General features: G+C 43.7%; 1 long non-coding RNA gene across 9 annotated transcripts in view; it reads right to left on the bottom strand.

Moving 5' to 3' along the window:
* The window catches only part of LOC149455897 (uncharacterized), a 363,195-nt gene that overhangs the window by 276,419 nt on the left and 73,475 nt on the right, over window positions 1–13,301 (bottom strand). For all 9 annotated transcript variants that reach the window (XR_016314014.1, XR_016314016.1, XR_016314010.1 and 6 more), the window contains one exon: window positions 12,037–12,179. This is a non-coding gene — a long non-coding RNA (uncharacterized LOC149455897). The remainder of the gene's footprint in view (window positions 1–12,036; window positions 12,180–13,301) is intronic.

Raw genomic sequence — 13,301 nt, 5'->3', positions numbered from 1 at the left:
AGTAATCCCGTTTAACCCCTTGATCGCCCCCCCCAGTTAACCCCTTCACTGCCCTGTCACCAGTGTCATTGATTACAGTGAACAGATTTTTACTGATCACTGTATTAGTGTCACTGGTGACTTCCGATAGTGTTAGCGCCCCTCCCATATAGCGCCAGTTTGCCCGCTAATGCACGGGATTTTTTTTTACCAAAAACATGTAGCAGAATACATTTTGGCTTAAATTTATGACTAACTTTGAGTTTACGATATATTTTTTATAGCTGAAAGTAGAAAATATTGTTTTTTTTTCAAAATTTTTGTGATTTTTTTGTTTATAGCGCAAAAAATAAAAAGCGCACAGATGATAAAATACCATCAAAAGAAAGCTCTATTTGTGTGAAAAAAAGGACGTAAATTTCGTTTGGGTACAGCATTGCATGACCGCACAATTATTTGAATTAGTGCAGCGCCAAAACAGCAAAAAAAGGCCTGGTCATTAAGGGGGGTAAATCCTCAGGCGCTCAAGTGGTTAAAGAAGGCATTAACAAACTAGGTCTTATACAATTTAAATTCACATCTCATTCGTTTAGAATAGGCGCAGCTACGCAAACTGCAAAAATGGGCTTGGATGATGAAATAATAAAAAAATTAGGTAGATAGGAGTCACAACGTTTCCAATTATATGTTAGACCTAACCTGTCTGTTTATTTCTTCAGGTGATAGAAGATATATATGGATACTGGGACATTCATTTGTCTACTGGGCTTTGAAAAGAGCGGCTCAGCGTTCATATTCAGCTAATTTAACAACGGATCCTGCAAAATCTCTAATTTTATGGAAAGGAATGCGTGGTCTTAAATGGTTTAACTTGTTTTTTCATCTTTCTAAGTTGTTTGAAGTTTGGCCTGCACCTCAGATATTAATCATACACCTTGGGGGAAATGCCATAGACAATGAGAAAACTCTAGAACTAATGTTCATGACGTAACGGGACTTACACCGTTGCCACTTACCATCCCCGAATACTACCATTATCTTTTCAGAAGTAGTCCCTAGACTTGTATGGTTAGTTAATCCTCAATTAAAAAAGACGACTAAACAAGTCTATGGAAAAATTCATGCCTCTGATAGGTGGAATTTCATACCATCACACGGATCTAGAAGGAGGAGTTAGTGGCATTTATCGTTCAGACGGTGTGCATCTATCAAACGTAGGTATAGATATCTTTCATTTAGCATTACAAAATAGTATAGAATTGGCCTGCGGCTCTTGGGTAGGCCGGACGTTGTAAATAGTTTGGCTGGTGGGGTCTTATTGATAGAATTATTTCAGATAGCTCGAGTCCTAAAAGACTGAGCAAGCTTATTCCTGGTTGATAATTAAAATGTAAAAGTTTTGAATAAACGATATTGCAAATTTAATTTATGTTGTGTGTAATTACCAATAAAAGTGCCGCAGCCAAAATTTTATGCCAAAAGAAGAAATATTGTGTATGTGTCATTATTTAAATAAGTGTAGTTATTTCGGGGATGAGGAATAACGTGCAGCCTGCATTTCCATGCACAGGACCCTGTGTGACCCAAAACAAGTAGTTGCCTGTCCTAAGGGACAAGTTAGGTGTATGAATACATAGACACAGGAGAACTGATCAGCCTATCATTACAAGCAGGGGCGGACTGACCATTTGGAAACTTGGGCACTGCCCGAGGGCCCGGGGTCAGTAGGGGGGCCCCATGAGATGCCCGTGGTACCTTTTTCATAGGCTTTTTTGAGTTTGGGCAAAGACACAGGGGCCCCATGATCCCCTATTGCCCGGGGACCCCATGAGTTGTCAGTCCGCCCCTGATTACAAGGTGAGATAAACAGAAAACACAAGGTGTAGAATTACACGAATAACTATTTGAAAGCGTACAACATATTTAACAAAGAATAAAGTATGTTTAGGTATGTAGTTGCACGTGTACCTGGCTACAGCAAGTGTCATGGCCCTCTATGCTTCAATGTCAGGCCAATCTGACAATTCCGGTAACTGTTGAAACTTGCCTGCTCTCTGCTGCCTGGAGGATGATGAAGACGAGGTGTTACTCTTAAAAACTAATTTCTCATAATCCTTTCGTGACTCCTTGCAAGTGGAAAACTAGCAGGAACAGTCTTGGCTCCCCATCTGATGCGGAGGCATCTATCCTGGCTCCAGAAATCCCTATGCATGGCCCTTTTCACAGCAGCTCCAGCCTGATCACCTGAAGCTCTGACACCTGTGACTGGTCCTGCTCGGATATATTCCTGCCATCCTATTTTACACTTGTGAGCGCATATAAATGTGTTGACCACTTGCCCTCCTGAGGATTTACCTCCCTTCCTGACCAGGCTTTTTTTTGCTATTCGGCGCTGCACTATTTCAACTGATAATTGGGTGCAGCATTGCATGACCGCATAAACAAAATTTATGTACTTTTTCACACAAATAGAGCTTTCTTTCGGTGGTATTTGATCACCTGTGTGCTTTTTTATATCATGTGTGAGACTTTTTGGGAGCCTAGCCACATACAGGAGCCTGAAATCCAATGACCACTTTGAAAGCCTGAAGGTGCGTAACTTCCTCATTTCACCTCCTAACTACCTAGCACAGTTTTGGAGGCCCTGACATGCCAGGACAGCACCAACCCCCCCAAAATGACCCCTTTTTGGAAACTAGACACCTCAAGGAATTTGAAAGAGGCATGGTGAGTATTTTTCAGATCTCATTTTTTCCTCACAAGGTTTTGAAATATAAAAAAAAAAAAGTTTCTAAAAACGCGTGGCAACAAACAAGATCTGCAAAGCACTCACCATGCCTCTTGTAAATTCCTTGAGGTGTCTACTTTCCAAAAAGGGATCATTTGGGGGGGTTGGTGCTATCTTGGCATTTCAGGGTCTCCGAAACTGTGATAGGTAGTCAGGAAGTGTAATGAGGAAATAAAGCCCTTTAAAAGCCTGAAGGAGCATATTGGATTTTGGGGTCCTGTACTTGGCTAGACTGCCAAGACGTCTCTCACATATGGTATCCCCATACACGGGAGCAAATAGTTTGGGGTGTCTACTTTCCAAAAAGGGGTCGTTTTGGGGGTGGGGGCATTTTATGCCCAGCATTAGAAGTTTATGCCACACATCATTCACTCTTCTAACCACCTGAAGACTAAGCCTTTTCCGACACTTCTCTGTTCACATGAAAAAAAATCAGTATTTTGTTCTAGGAAATTACTTTGAACCCGCCAACATCATATATTTTTTAAAGCAGACACGCTAGTGAATAAAATGGTGGGTGCTGCAATTTATGGCACATAGTACTCGAGCAGCGATTTGTTTTTTTAAAAATACACTTTCTTTACTTTTAATGCACAAAAACACAATATATTGGCCAATTATTTGGTAAAATATAAAAGATGATGGTATGCCGAGTAAATTGATACCAAACATGACATGCTTTAAAACTGCGCATGCCCTGTGCAATGGCGACAAACTGCATACATTTTTAATATCCATAGGTAATGCTTTAAAAGCCTTTACAAGCTACCATTTTAGATTTACAGAGGTCTAGTGCTAGAATTACTGACCTTAATCTGACTTTTGCAACGATACCTCACATGCATGGTGCAACCGATGTTAACATACTGGCACGGGATCAATGTGGGGGGGGGGGGGGGGGGGCGAGGGTGCTTTATTTTTTAAGTTATTTTGATTTTTTACATTATTTTTACACTGTCCTTTTCATTTTTTTGATCACTTTTAATGCTATCACAGGGAATGCAAATATCCCCTATAACTTCAATGGATATTGTCATACATTCATTTTTGAGAAATCTGGGGTCTATGAGACTCTAGATATCTCCTCTACTCTTACATTATCTAATCTCACCAAGATCGGTGTGATCAGATGCTTTCCCAATTTACAAATGGCGCTGTTTATATCCTGCGAAACTGAAGTGATGAAATGCTCGTAGCTTCTGATTTCTTAGACTATAGAGATGATTGTCACCATTCTGGTCTCCAATCAGCTCTATGGTCAGCTGGCAGAAACACCCGCTGCATTCTCAGGTTCCCCCGAGAAGGCCGTGGAAGGCAGCGGGGGAGGGGGGCATCGTCTCTCGCTGCTTGTAAAAGCAATCTTGCAGCTAATTAGCCACTAGGATTGCTTTTACATGAAAGCTGATCACTGGCTGAAAAACATTATACCAGGATGATGCCTGCAGCACCAGCTTGTACTACACTTGTGGGACTTGCCACATCACCAAGTGATACTGCAGTGCTAGTATGTGAAAGACCAGGATGTACTAGGCTGCTGGTGCTCGCCAGTTCACCAAAAGGTAGAGTGGCACTAGTACTGGCACTCTGCTGCATATGAGAGTCATCATGCAATTGTAACATCTCAGCAACCTGGGATTGGGGTTGGGTACGCCTGATCTTAGCAGAGACCTCTTCTCCATCATCTGAGCTATCTGTCAGGATGCAGCTGTTGTCTATAGGTTCGTATTTTGAGGCTGATTGTGTCAGGGAGTCTTCCCCTTCGTTCTCACCTGACATACTCAGAATCCTGTAGGCCTCTTCACTAGAGTACCTTTCCATTGGCATTTTGGCCACTACATTTATAGGTACCTAGTGCGCCCCACGGTAAAAGGAGCACCTAGCTGTCAGGGACTGCTTGAACCACTACAAAAAAATGTACCAGCAAGTGCTAACAGAGATCAGGCCTGATTCTACAAACACTGCGGTTTTGTGTGCAATGTATCAAGTGACAGTGACCTACTGACACTGCACTTGCTGGGGGAGAAGGGGGCGGTAAGCGTAGGGGCCAAACGCAGGTGCTGGCAGGTATCGGGGCTGATCCCGCTAATACTGCGTTTTTGGGGACGCTATACTAATGTGAACACTGGTATAGTGCTGATCTGATCAAAGATATTGATCCATTCAAAGACTATACTAGCAATGGAGGTTTATAGTGTATGTGAGTGTGCTCCTGGCAAACAAGGGGTTAAATGGGATTACTGGTGTACTGTCAGGAAATCTGACGCTATCTGGGAGGGGCACGAAAACCGTGGGAGTGCAAATCACATACATATATGTGATTTTATGCACCCGTGCCGCCCTGTATTTCTACTATAGGGTGGCGCGGAAGCGATTAAACATGTCCAGTAAAAAAAAAAAAAAAATTAAAAAGTAAAATTTGGTCATAAATTTAGTCCAAAATGTATTCTGCTCCATGTCTTTGCTAAAATAAAATCCCAATAAGAGTAAATTAATTGGTTTACGTGAAAGTTATAGCGTCTAGAAATGGCGGTATAGATACTGGAATTTATTTTCTTTTTTCTATAAATAATGACGGCGATCAGCGACTTATAGCGGGACTGTGGTGGGCATTCTGACACTGGGAGGAACTGACTTGGTGTCACTGATATCCCCAGTGACACCAATAGAGTGATCAGTGCTAAAAAAAAAAAAAAAAGCACTGACACTGTACTAATGGCACTGGGCAAAAAAGGGTTAACATAAGGGGTGATCAAAGGGTTAACTGTGCGCTGTTTTACTATGGGGGCGTGCTTACACCCGGAGCAGTGTGCCCGAGCCGACGGGGAGGACGACTGTTAGTAAACAAAGTAGCCCTCCTCCCCGTCAGTGATTGTCGGTAATCACCGGGTGCTGGCAGGTAATCATCGGCCTGGGCCCGCTGATTGACAGCCGTGGCCGCGAATGGCGGCGTGGGTAGGGCATGAACGCGGCCTGCGCGCACCCCCTACTTGGAAATGCAAAATCACGTGTACATACGTGATTTTGTGCACCCGTGCTGCCCTTTGGCAGCATTTCTGCTATAGGGCGGTAAGGAAGTGGTTAATTGGTGTTTATAAGTGGACTTGCAGTCCAAGTTACCTTCTTTGTGTGTCTTTCATACAATATGGAAATGTAAGAACCGCAGTCATATCATTATGGCTAACTGTGCTCTTATTTCTAACAATAACCCTAAATATCCCAAAAAATTAAAAGTCTGCAGCCCCTGCGGAGCAGGCACCTTTCGCTGAAAAAGAAAGTAAAAGTCTCCTAAACAAGATACAGAAAAAAAATCTGAAAGCTAAACCCTGGAATAACCAAATCTTGTCTAATTACCAGAGGCGTGTGTATTCTTCCTTCAATCTTTGTGTGCTTTGTGTATCTCTGCCACATCTGTGCAGCAATCCAGTGTGAAATGTTATCTCTGTACAGCAGCTTTCTGTAAAATCTTTAGTGGGAGAGGCCTTCTGGGTACCTCTCACAGCTCTAGACTCCACACAGCCTAGCGATGGGACTGCTACTTTTACAAGGTAATAACCAAGTTTGCAAAGACATTTGGTGCACACAAAGTGAACTTATATCCTTTGTGACTATTGAAGAATAAAGAAAACAAATATAGGTTTATGTGTAGCTTTATGACCTACAGGTTATACCAGGGGTCCTCAAACTATTTAAACAGGGGGCCAGTTCACAGACCTTCACACTGTTGGGGGGCCGGACTCTAGTTTGAAGAAGAAAAAAAAAAAAGAACAAATTCATATGCGCACCACACACATCTTATTTGTAGTGGAAAAAAACTGGAAAAAAACAATACAATATTTAAAATACACTGTACTCTAACGCACTGGACACCACAATGCACAGTACACTGTGATGCACTGGACACCGCCATTAACTGTACACTGTGATGCACTGGACACCGCCATTAACTGTACACTGTGATGCACTGGACACCGCCATTAACTGTACACTGTGATGCACTGGACACCGCCATGCACTGTACACTAACGCAACGGGCACCGCAATGCACTGTACTGTGTGACGTACTGGACACCGCAATGCACTGTACACTGGACACCGCAATGCAGCGTACTGTGTGATGTACTGGACACCGCAATGCACTGTACACTGGCACACTGGACACTGCAATGCACTGTACACTAACGCACTAGACCAGCCTTTCTCAACCAGGGTGCCTTGAGGTTTCTTCAGGGGTGCCTTGGAAAAAGGTCTAAAAATTGCCCAAAACTTGTACACAAGCCAGCGGGTGGAACAAGCCTGCCTTTTAGTAACACAAAGCCACAGGTTTTCATTGTGCACCATTAGGACCTTTTAGCCACCAGTGCCTGACAACCAATGACATCATCAGTTGATAAGGAGGATGTTGGTTGCCTGCACAGTATCTTGGTTTGACCCTCTCCCGCCCCTCTCGGTCTGTGCTGGGGGTCACATCTCAGTGATAGAGAAAAACTGAGGGAGAAGAGAAACATTGGAATACTAGTCAGTACCAGTGTGCAAAAGTGTATTTACTTTGGAAAAACAAATCACCTCTAATGTTGGGCGTCCTATGTATGCGGATGTTGCTGCGTTATATAAAACTATTAGAATACTTTTATACATTTCAGAATAGGGTGCCTCAGGATTGTCCATAATTTCAAAGGGTGCTGTGACAAGAAGGCAGGAAGAACTAAGGGATGTGTCCAGGATGGAAGGTATATTTGCCCCAGGTTCATGTTATACACGGACTGTTTCTCCTGTTGTGCTGTGTAGTGAGCCGTTTTAGGTCACTGATGATTTCATTAGCTCAGCTGTAGCGAGTTGAGGGCTCTGGGCTCTATAAAACGCCCAGGCTGCTTAGAGAGGATGCTCCAACCTGGAACCAGTTTGCTGTGCAGGACAGACTGGGGAGCAACCAAACCATCCTGTGGTGAGAGATAATCTGTGTGATCTTAGACTGTGTGAACACTCTGTGTCTAAGCAGCAATAGGCTGTATTCAGACAGCTAGATAGGAAACCTGTGTTTGTAGTTAGATGCCCAGCAGGGCAAGGTTTTATTTTCTGTTTGTATTTTTTTGCTGTTTTGACTATTTGCACCGTGTGTTCACCCGACTTGTAAATAAAGCACAAACTTTTCACCAAGATCCTGCTGTCGTGCTGAGCCTCTTTCACGGTGTTCTGACCCATCCAGGGGGCCAAGCACAACCCGCTACTGGGTTAATCCCTCACATATGGTGGAGGATGCAGGCAGGTGAAGCAAGGCCAGCATGGAAGAGATACTGAGACAGCTTGCTTTGGCAAATGCAAGTCAGCAGAAAACAAATGCAAGTTTGCAACAGAGCCTTGCAGTCCAGCAGCAGGTTTTGCAACAGAGCCTTGCAGCCCAGCAGCAGGTTTTGCAACAGAGCCTTGCAGCCCAGCAGCAAGCCCCGGAACAGGCGTAGGCACGCCTTAGGGAATCGTTGGAATGGCAGGAACAGATACACCAACAGCAAATTGCAGCCATCATGAAACAGCTTCAGCAGAGTGAGCAGACTGAGGCTGGGAGTGATTTTACTACCATACCATCTTTCCGTGTAAGTCACCTGCTGCCAAAGATGTCTGCAGATGAGGACCCTGAGATGTTTCTGACCACTTTTGAGAGGACAGCTGAAAAAGAAAGTTGACCTAAAGAGCAGTGGGCTGGACTAGTGGCCACCCCACTATCTGGCGAGTCCCAAAAGGCTTATTTTGACCTTGAGCCTGAGGAAGCCAAGAACTAGGATCGTTTAAAAATGGAAATTTTGGCGCGGCTGGGCGTAACCCTGGCTGTCCGGGCTCATCGGGTACACAACTGGAGTTATCGACTGGGAAAACCACCCCGATCCCAAATGTATGACCTTATTCATTTGACCAGGAAATGGCTGCAGCCAGATACACTGTCTGGACCAAAGATTGTGGAAAGGGTGGTGATGGACAAATTTCTGAGGTCTCTCCCTACTACCTTGCAGAAATGGATGAGTCATGGAGATCCACAAACAGCAGACAAGCTTTTGGACCTTGTGGAGAGATATCTAGCGACTGAAAATCTTACGTCTTCCCTCAAGGAATCACCGACTTTCCACCCCAAGACCAGACCATCACCAGCAATGGGTAACATTGCACCAAGGGATGGGGGTGGAGAGATTGGAAAAGGGGGAACGAAAGGTACTTTTGGGACTGTTTCCAATATCTGGCGTGAGCGGCCTGGAAAGCCAAACCCGCCAGAGGTGAGCAGAAGGATAATCTGTTACCGCTGCCGGGAAAAGGGACATGTAGCAGCAGATTGCCCAAGTACGGATGAACCAATGCACTGTGACTTTCTTACTGAGAGACAGCAGTCCCCATTTGCAACTGTTACTTGCACTGCTGAAAAGGGAAATGAGAAACCTTTATGCAAAATGGGTATTGATGGTAAAAATGTTGTTGCATTGTTGGATTCAGGTAGCCTGGTTACTTTGGAAAAAACTGAATTGGTAACGGGAAAAACCTTGCACCCTAGAAAATTGGCAGTCATTTGTGTTCATGGGGACACGAGAGAGTATCCAGTGGCAACAGTGTCCTTTGAGACCTCCCTCGGTAACCTGTGTCATCAGGTGGATCTGGTTCCCCAACTGCCACATGACGCCATTGTGGGGAGGGATTTCCCAAAATTCTGGGAGCTCTAGAATGGCCCAGATTTCCCATTAAATGGTCCTTCAGAGCCTGAAGGTTATCCTAGGGAATCCTCTGAGGGTGAGGATTGAGCCTGTGTTTCCCTTGCCAGTATTAGCAGGGAAAACAGAGCCTAGGGAGGAGCCTACAACCCCTAGTGTTTGACTTAGAAGTACACAGGGAAAATTTTGCCACTGAACAACTGAAGGACCCCACATTACTAAGGGCCCGAGAGAATGTAGTAAAAATAGAGGGGGAATCCTTTCTATGAGTGGATTCATCTGGTGTGCTGCATACTACCCGGATAAACAAAACTGTGATGATTGTACAGGGGAATACACCACAAGTGCTGTTGACCATACTAGAGATAATTGGTCACCTACATAGGGTGAGTGTTGGTCCATGTGGGGCACCAACAGTACTGTTAAGTGGAGCATGTTATTACAAGTACCAAACCACTGGCCCTTTTCACACCTTCGTATTATCTTTTTGAACTTTTAACTTACATATTCTTTGGTTTACTTTATGTTTATAGAATGTATACACAATGTTGTAATATGAGCAGTTTGCATTTGATTATTTATGGTACACTGTGTTGAGGTTAACACATATTTAACCCCTTGCCCTACTGAGGATTTACCCCCCCCCCCTTCCTTACCAGCCCATTCTTTGCATTACAGCGCTGCGTTACTTTAACTGACAATTTCGTGGTCATGCAACGCTGAACCCAAATGAAATTTACGTACTTTCTTTCCCGTGAACTGAGCTTTTTTTCCCCTGACAGCATTTTGCAGTGAAGGACCCTTGCTCTTTCTGTGGAAGCAGCAGTTGTTCTGCAGAGGACAGACCTATAGCTTTGGGATCAGCGACACTCATGCACCTTGCAGATTGGAGAGTTCTGTCTCTGACTCAGCAGTGGGTGTATCAGATCTCTGAAAGGCAACCGTTGCCTCCACACAGCGAGAAAGGGTCCTTCTCAGCAGCATTGCAGGTAGTGGACCAAACTAGGGATGCACCGAAATTTCAGTGGCCCGAAGCGTTTCTGCCAAAAACACCCCTTTCGGCCGTCGGCCGAAATGAAAAAAAGCACCGATACGGGTGCCAAAAAAACCCCGCCCCTCGCTGCCGCCACTCGGGAGTTCTCAGCCTCACCTGAGAAACCATCGATCCCGGCGCTGGGCATAGAGATGAGTGAAGGAAAGATGGCCTCCACTCATCTCTATGCCCTTGGAGGACCGGAGCGATGTCACTTCCGGTTACGGACATTTTTTTTTTTTTAAAGCACTAGATCAATGGGTTTTTTTTTGATCCAATTCTTTACATTGTAAAGGAGAGATGTTGGGTCTTATTGACCCCATATCTCTCCATAAAGAGGACCTGTCACTAATTATTTCTATCACAGGGGATGCATGCATTTCTTGTGATAAGAATAAAAGTGATAACAATTTTTTTAAAGGGACAGTGCAAAAAACAAAACAAAAATAAATAAATTAAAAAAAAGTTGAAAGTGTCCCTGTCACCCCACGTAGTGGTGAACGCATATGTAGGCCATGTCCACATATGTAAACAATATTCAAACCACGTGTGAGGGTATCGCCACGAACATCAGAGCAAGAACAATAATTATTGCACTAGACCTCCTCTGTAACTTTACACTGCTAACCTGTAGAAATTTTTACAGCATCACCCATGGAGATTTTTTAAGTACCGCAGTTTCACACCATTCCAAGAGCGTGCACAATTTTAAAGCATGACATGTTGGGCATCTATTTACTCGCCGTAAAATTCTCTTTCATATTTTACAAAAAAATTGAGGTATATATTGTTGTTTTTTTTCTAATCAAAGTGTATTTTTTTCAAAAAAATATATATTCATGTTTAAAAATTGTGCATTTCGGTTCTCGGCTAAGTGCATTTTGAATTTTCATTTTCGGCACCAGAATTTTCATTTCTATGTACCACTAGACAAAATATTTTTTTTTTGTTACAATACTTTTGTTTTGAAGCATCCAAAATGTATTTAGCTGATTTAAATTGAAGAATGTGTTGACTTTTACATTTTCAAAAGGAAAACAGATATGGCAATCCCCTGTAATTGTCTCAAAACAGCAACTTAAAGTGATTCTAAACCCATTTTATTTTCTTTAAAATAATAAACATGTCATACTTACCTGCTCTGTGCTCCCCTCGGGTCCCTGGCTCCTCCCCCTTTGCCAAGTGTCCTCATAGCAAGCCACTGGCTATGGGAGCACTCGTGCAGGTTCACTGCAGAGCCAGCTCTGAGTGTCTATTGACTCACAAAGCACAGCCTGGCCCGGCTTCCTCCTCACTGGCCAATGGCTCCCGCTGCTGTCTCTGAGCCAAAGACAAAGGAGAGAACAGAGAGATGGAATATTGATTTTTGCTAAAATGTCATCTATCCTTCTAGTGTATGATCTGAAATTACTAAGAATAAAAAGGAGCTCTGGATAGGCAGTGGATTGCTGCTGACAATGTATGTGTGTTTTGGTTATAGAACTAAACTGCCCGAGTGATGCCTGCTGTAGTACTCTAGTGATAAAACATGAAAAGGAACCATGGCTTACCTTGCGCCTATGATCACCAGGTAATCCAGTAACCTGAGAAATGGCTTTTTCTTCTGCCCCATGGTCCCAACTTCTTACTTAATCATCTCACACACTGCTTAGCTCACTGGACCATCACTGATCAAGGAGAAACCAGCAGAAACCTTAAACCAGGAGAAAAATACACAAAAAGAAACAACAAAATATATAAATACATTTCACACATACCAGCCTTTATATAATATTAACCTCAAACATATGGCTGAAATATTTATACAGGTCTTATCTGACAAAGGACTTATATTTCTATCCCTCCAGTCCTGAAATCTACACAGCTCTGCCACACAGCACAGTACTGTTTGTCAGAGCAGGAACCCCATTTTTCTCTGCTGCAGATAACTAACACTTACAGGTCTTGCCTTTCCCCTAGCCTATGACTGAACAGTAAAGAGAAGCAGAAAGCCGAATCTTTCTGTCACTTCCCCTTCTCCTCCTATCAGCACATGAGCACAATCAACTGGTCCCTTGCACTGCTGCAGCACCCCCCCCCCCCTTAGTCTGATCTCTGCTGACTTCAAGAAGCTGATAATAAATCAAATTTCAGTTACTGTTTGCATTTAAAAAAAAATAATTTATAGATATATTAAAGGGAGCTCCAACAAAAGGGGCAGCTCTGTTTGTCTGCCTCCTACCCCCTCCACTGCCACATTTTACACTTTTTTTTGGGGGGGGGAGCGGGTCCCTGGTTCTAGCATGCCCTCCTCCTTCCCCCCACAGTCTTCTAGGACACTTTACAGGTCCAAGAAGACTGCCGGACCATTCGGGAGGTGCAGTACACCTCGTGCAGTGGGCACCCAGCTGTGAAGCCAAAAGGTGTCACAGCTGGGTGACCACAATTAAGATGTCAGCTCAAGGGGGGGGGGGGGGGGGGAGACAAGTGGGTGAAGGGACGGCATAGGCGAGAACATCACTGATCCTGCTAAGAAAGAGTTCAATGTTTTAATAGGGGTATAAAGTAGAACTATAGGCAACATTTCTTTTTCATTTTGGACATTTATAACCCCCGTCAGTTTTATTTTTTGCCATCTGTGTCCCATTGGGGAGATTTACCTTCACTTCCTGTCCCATAGCCAAAACAGGAAGTCAAAAAAATCCCTGAAAATTAAGGGAATACTTTGGGGTCCCTCATTGGAAGATTTCCCCTCTATTACTTTTCTGGGGACAACACAAAATTTGGGATTTTCTTTTACATTTACCTTCCATGATAATGGCAAACAGGACACATA

Source organism: Staurois parvus, unplaced genomic scaffold (assembly GCF_062004578.1).
Source record: "Staurois parvus isolate SC_StPar_1 unplaced genomic scaffold, SC_StPar_1.0 ptg000385l, whole genome shotgun sequence".
In the NCBI taxonomy this organism is placed as follows: domain Eukaryota; kingdom Metazoa; phylum Chordata; class Amphibia; order Anura; family Ranidae; genus Staurois; species Staurois parvus.
Note: the sequence above shows the minus strand (reverse complement) of the source record. Positions and strands in the feature narration are given on the sequence as shown.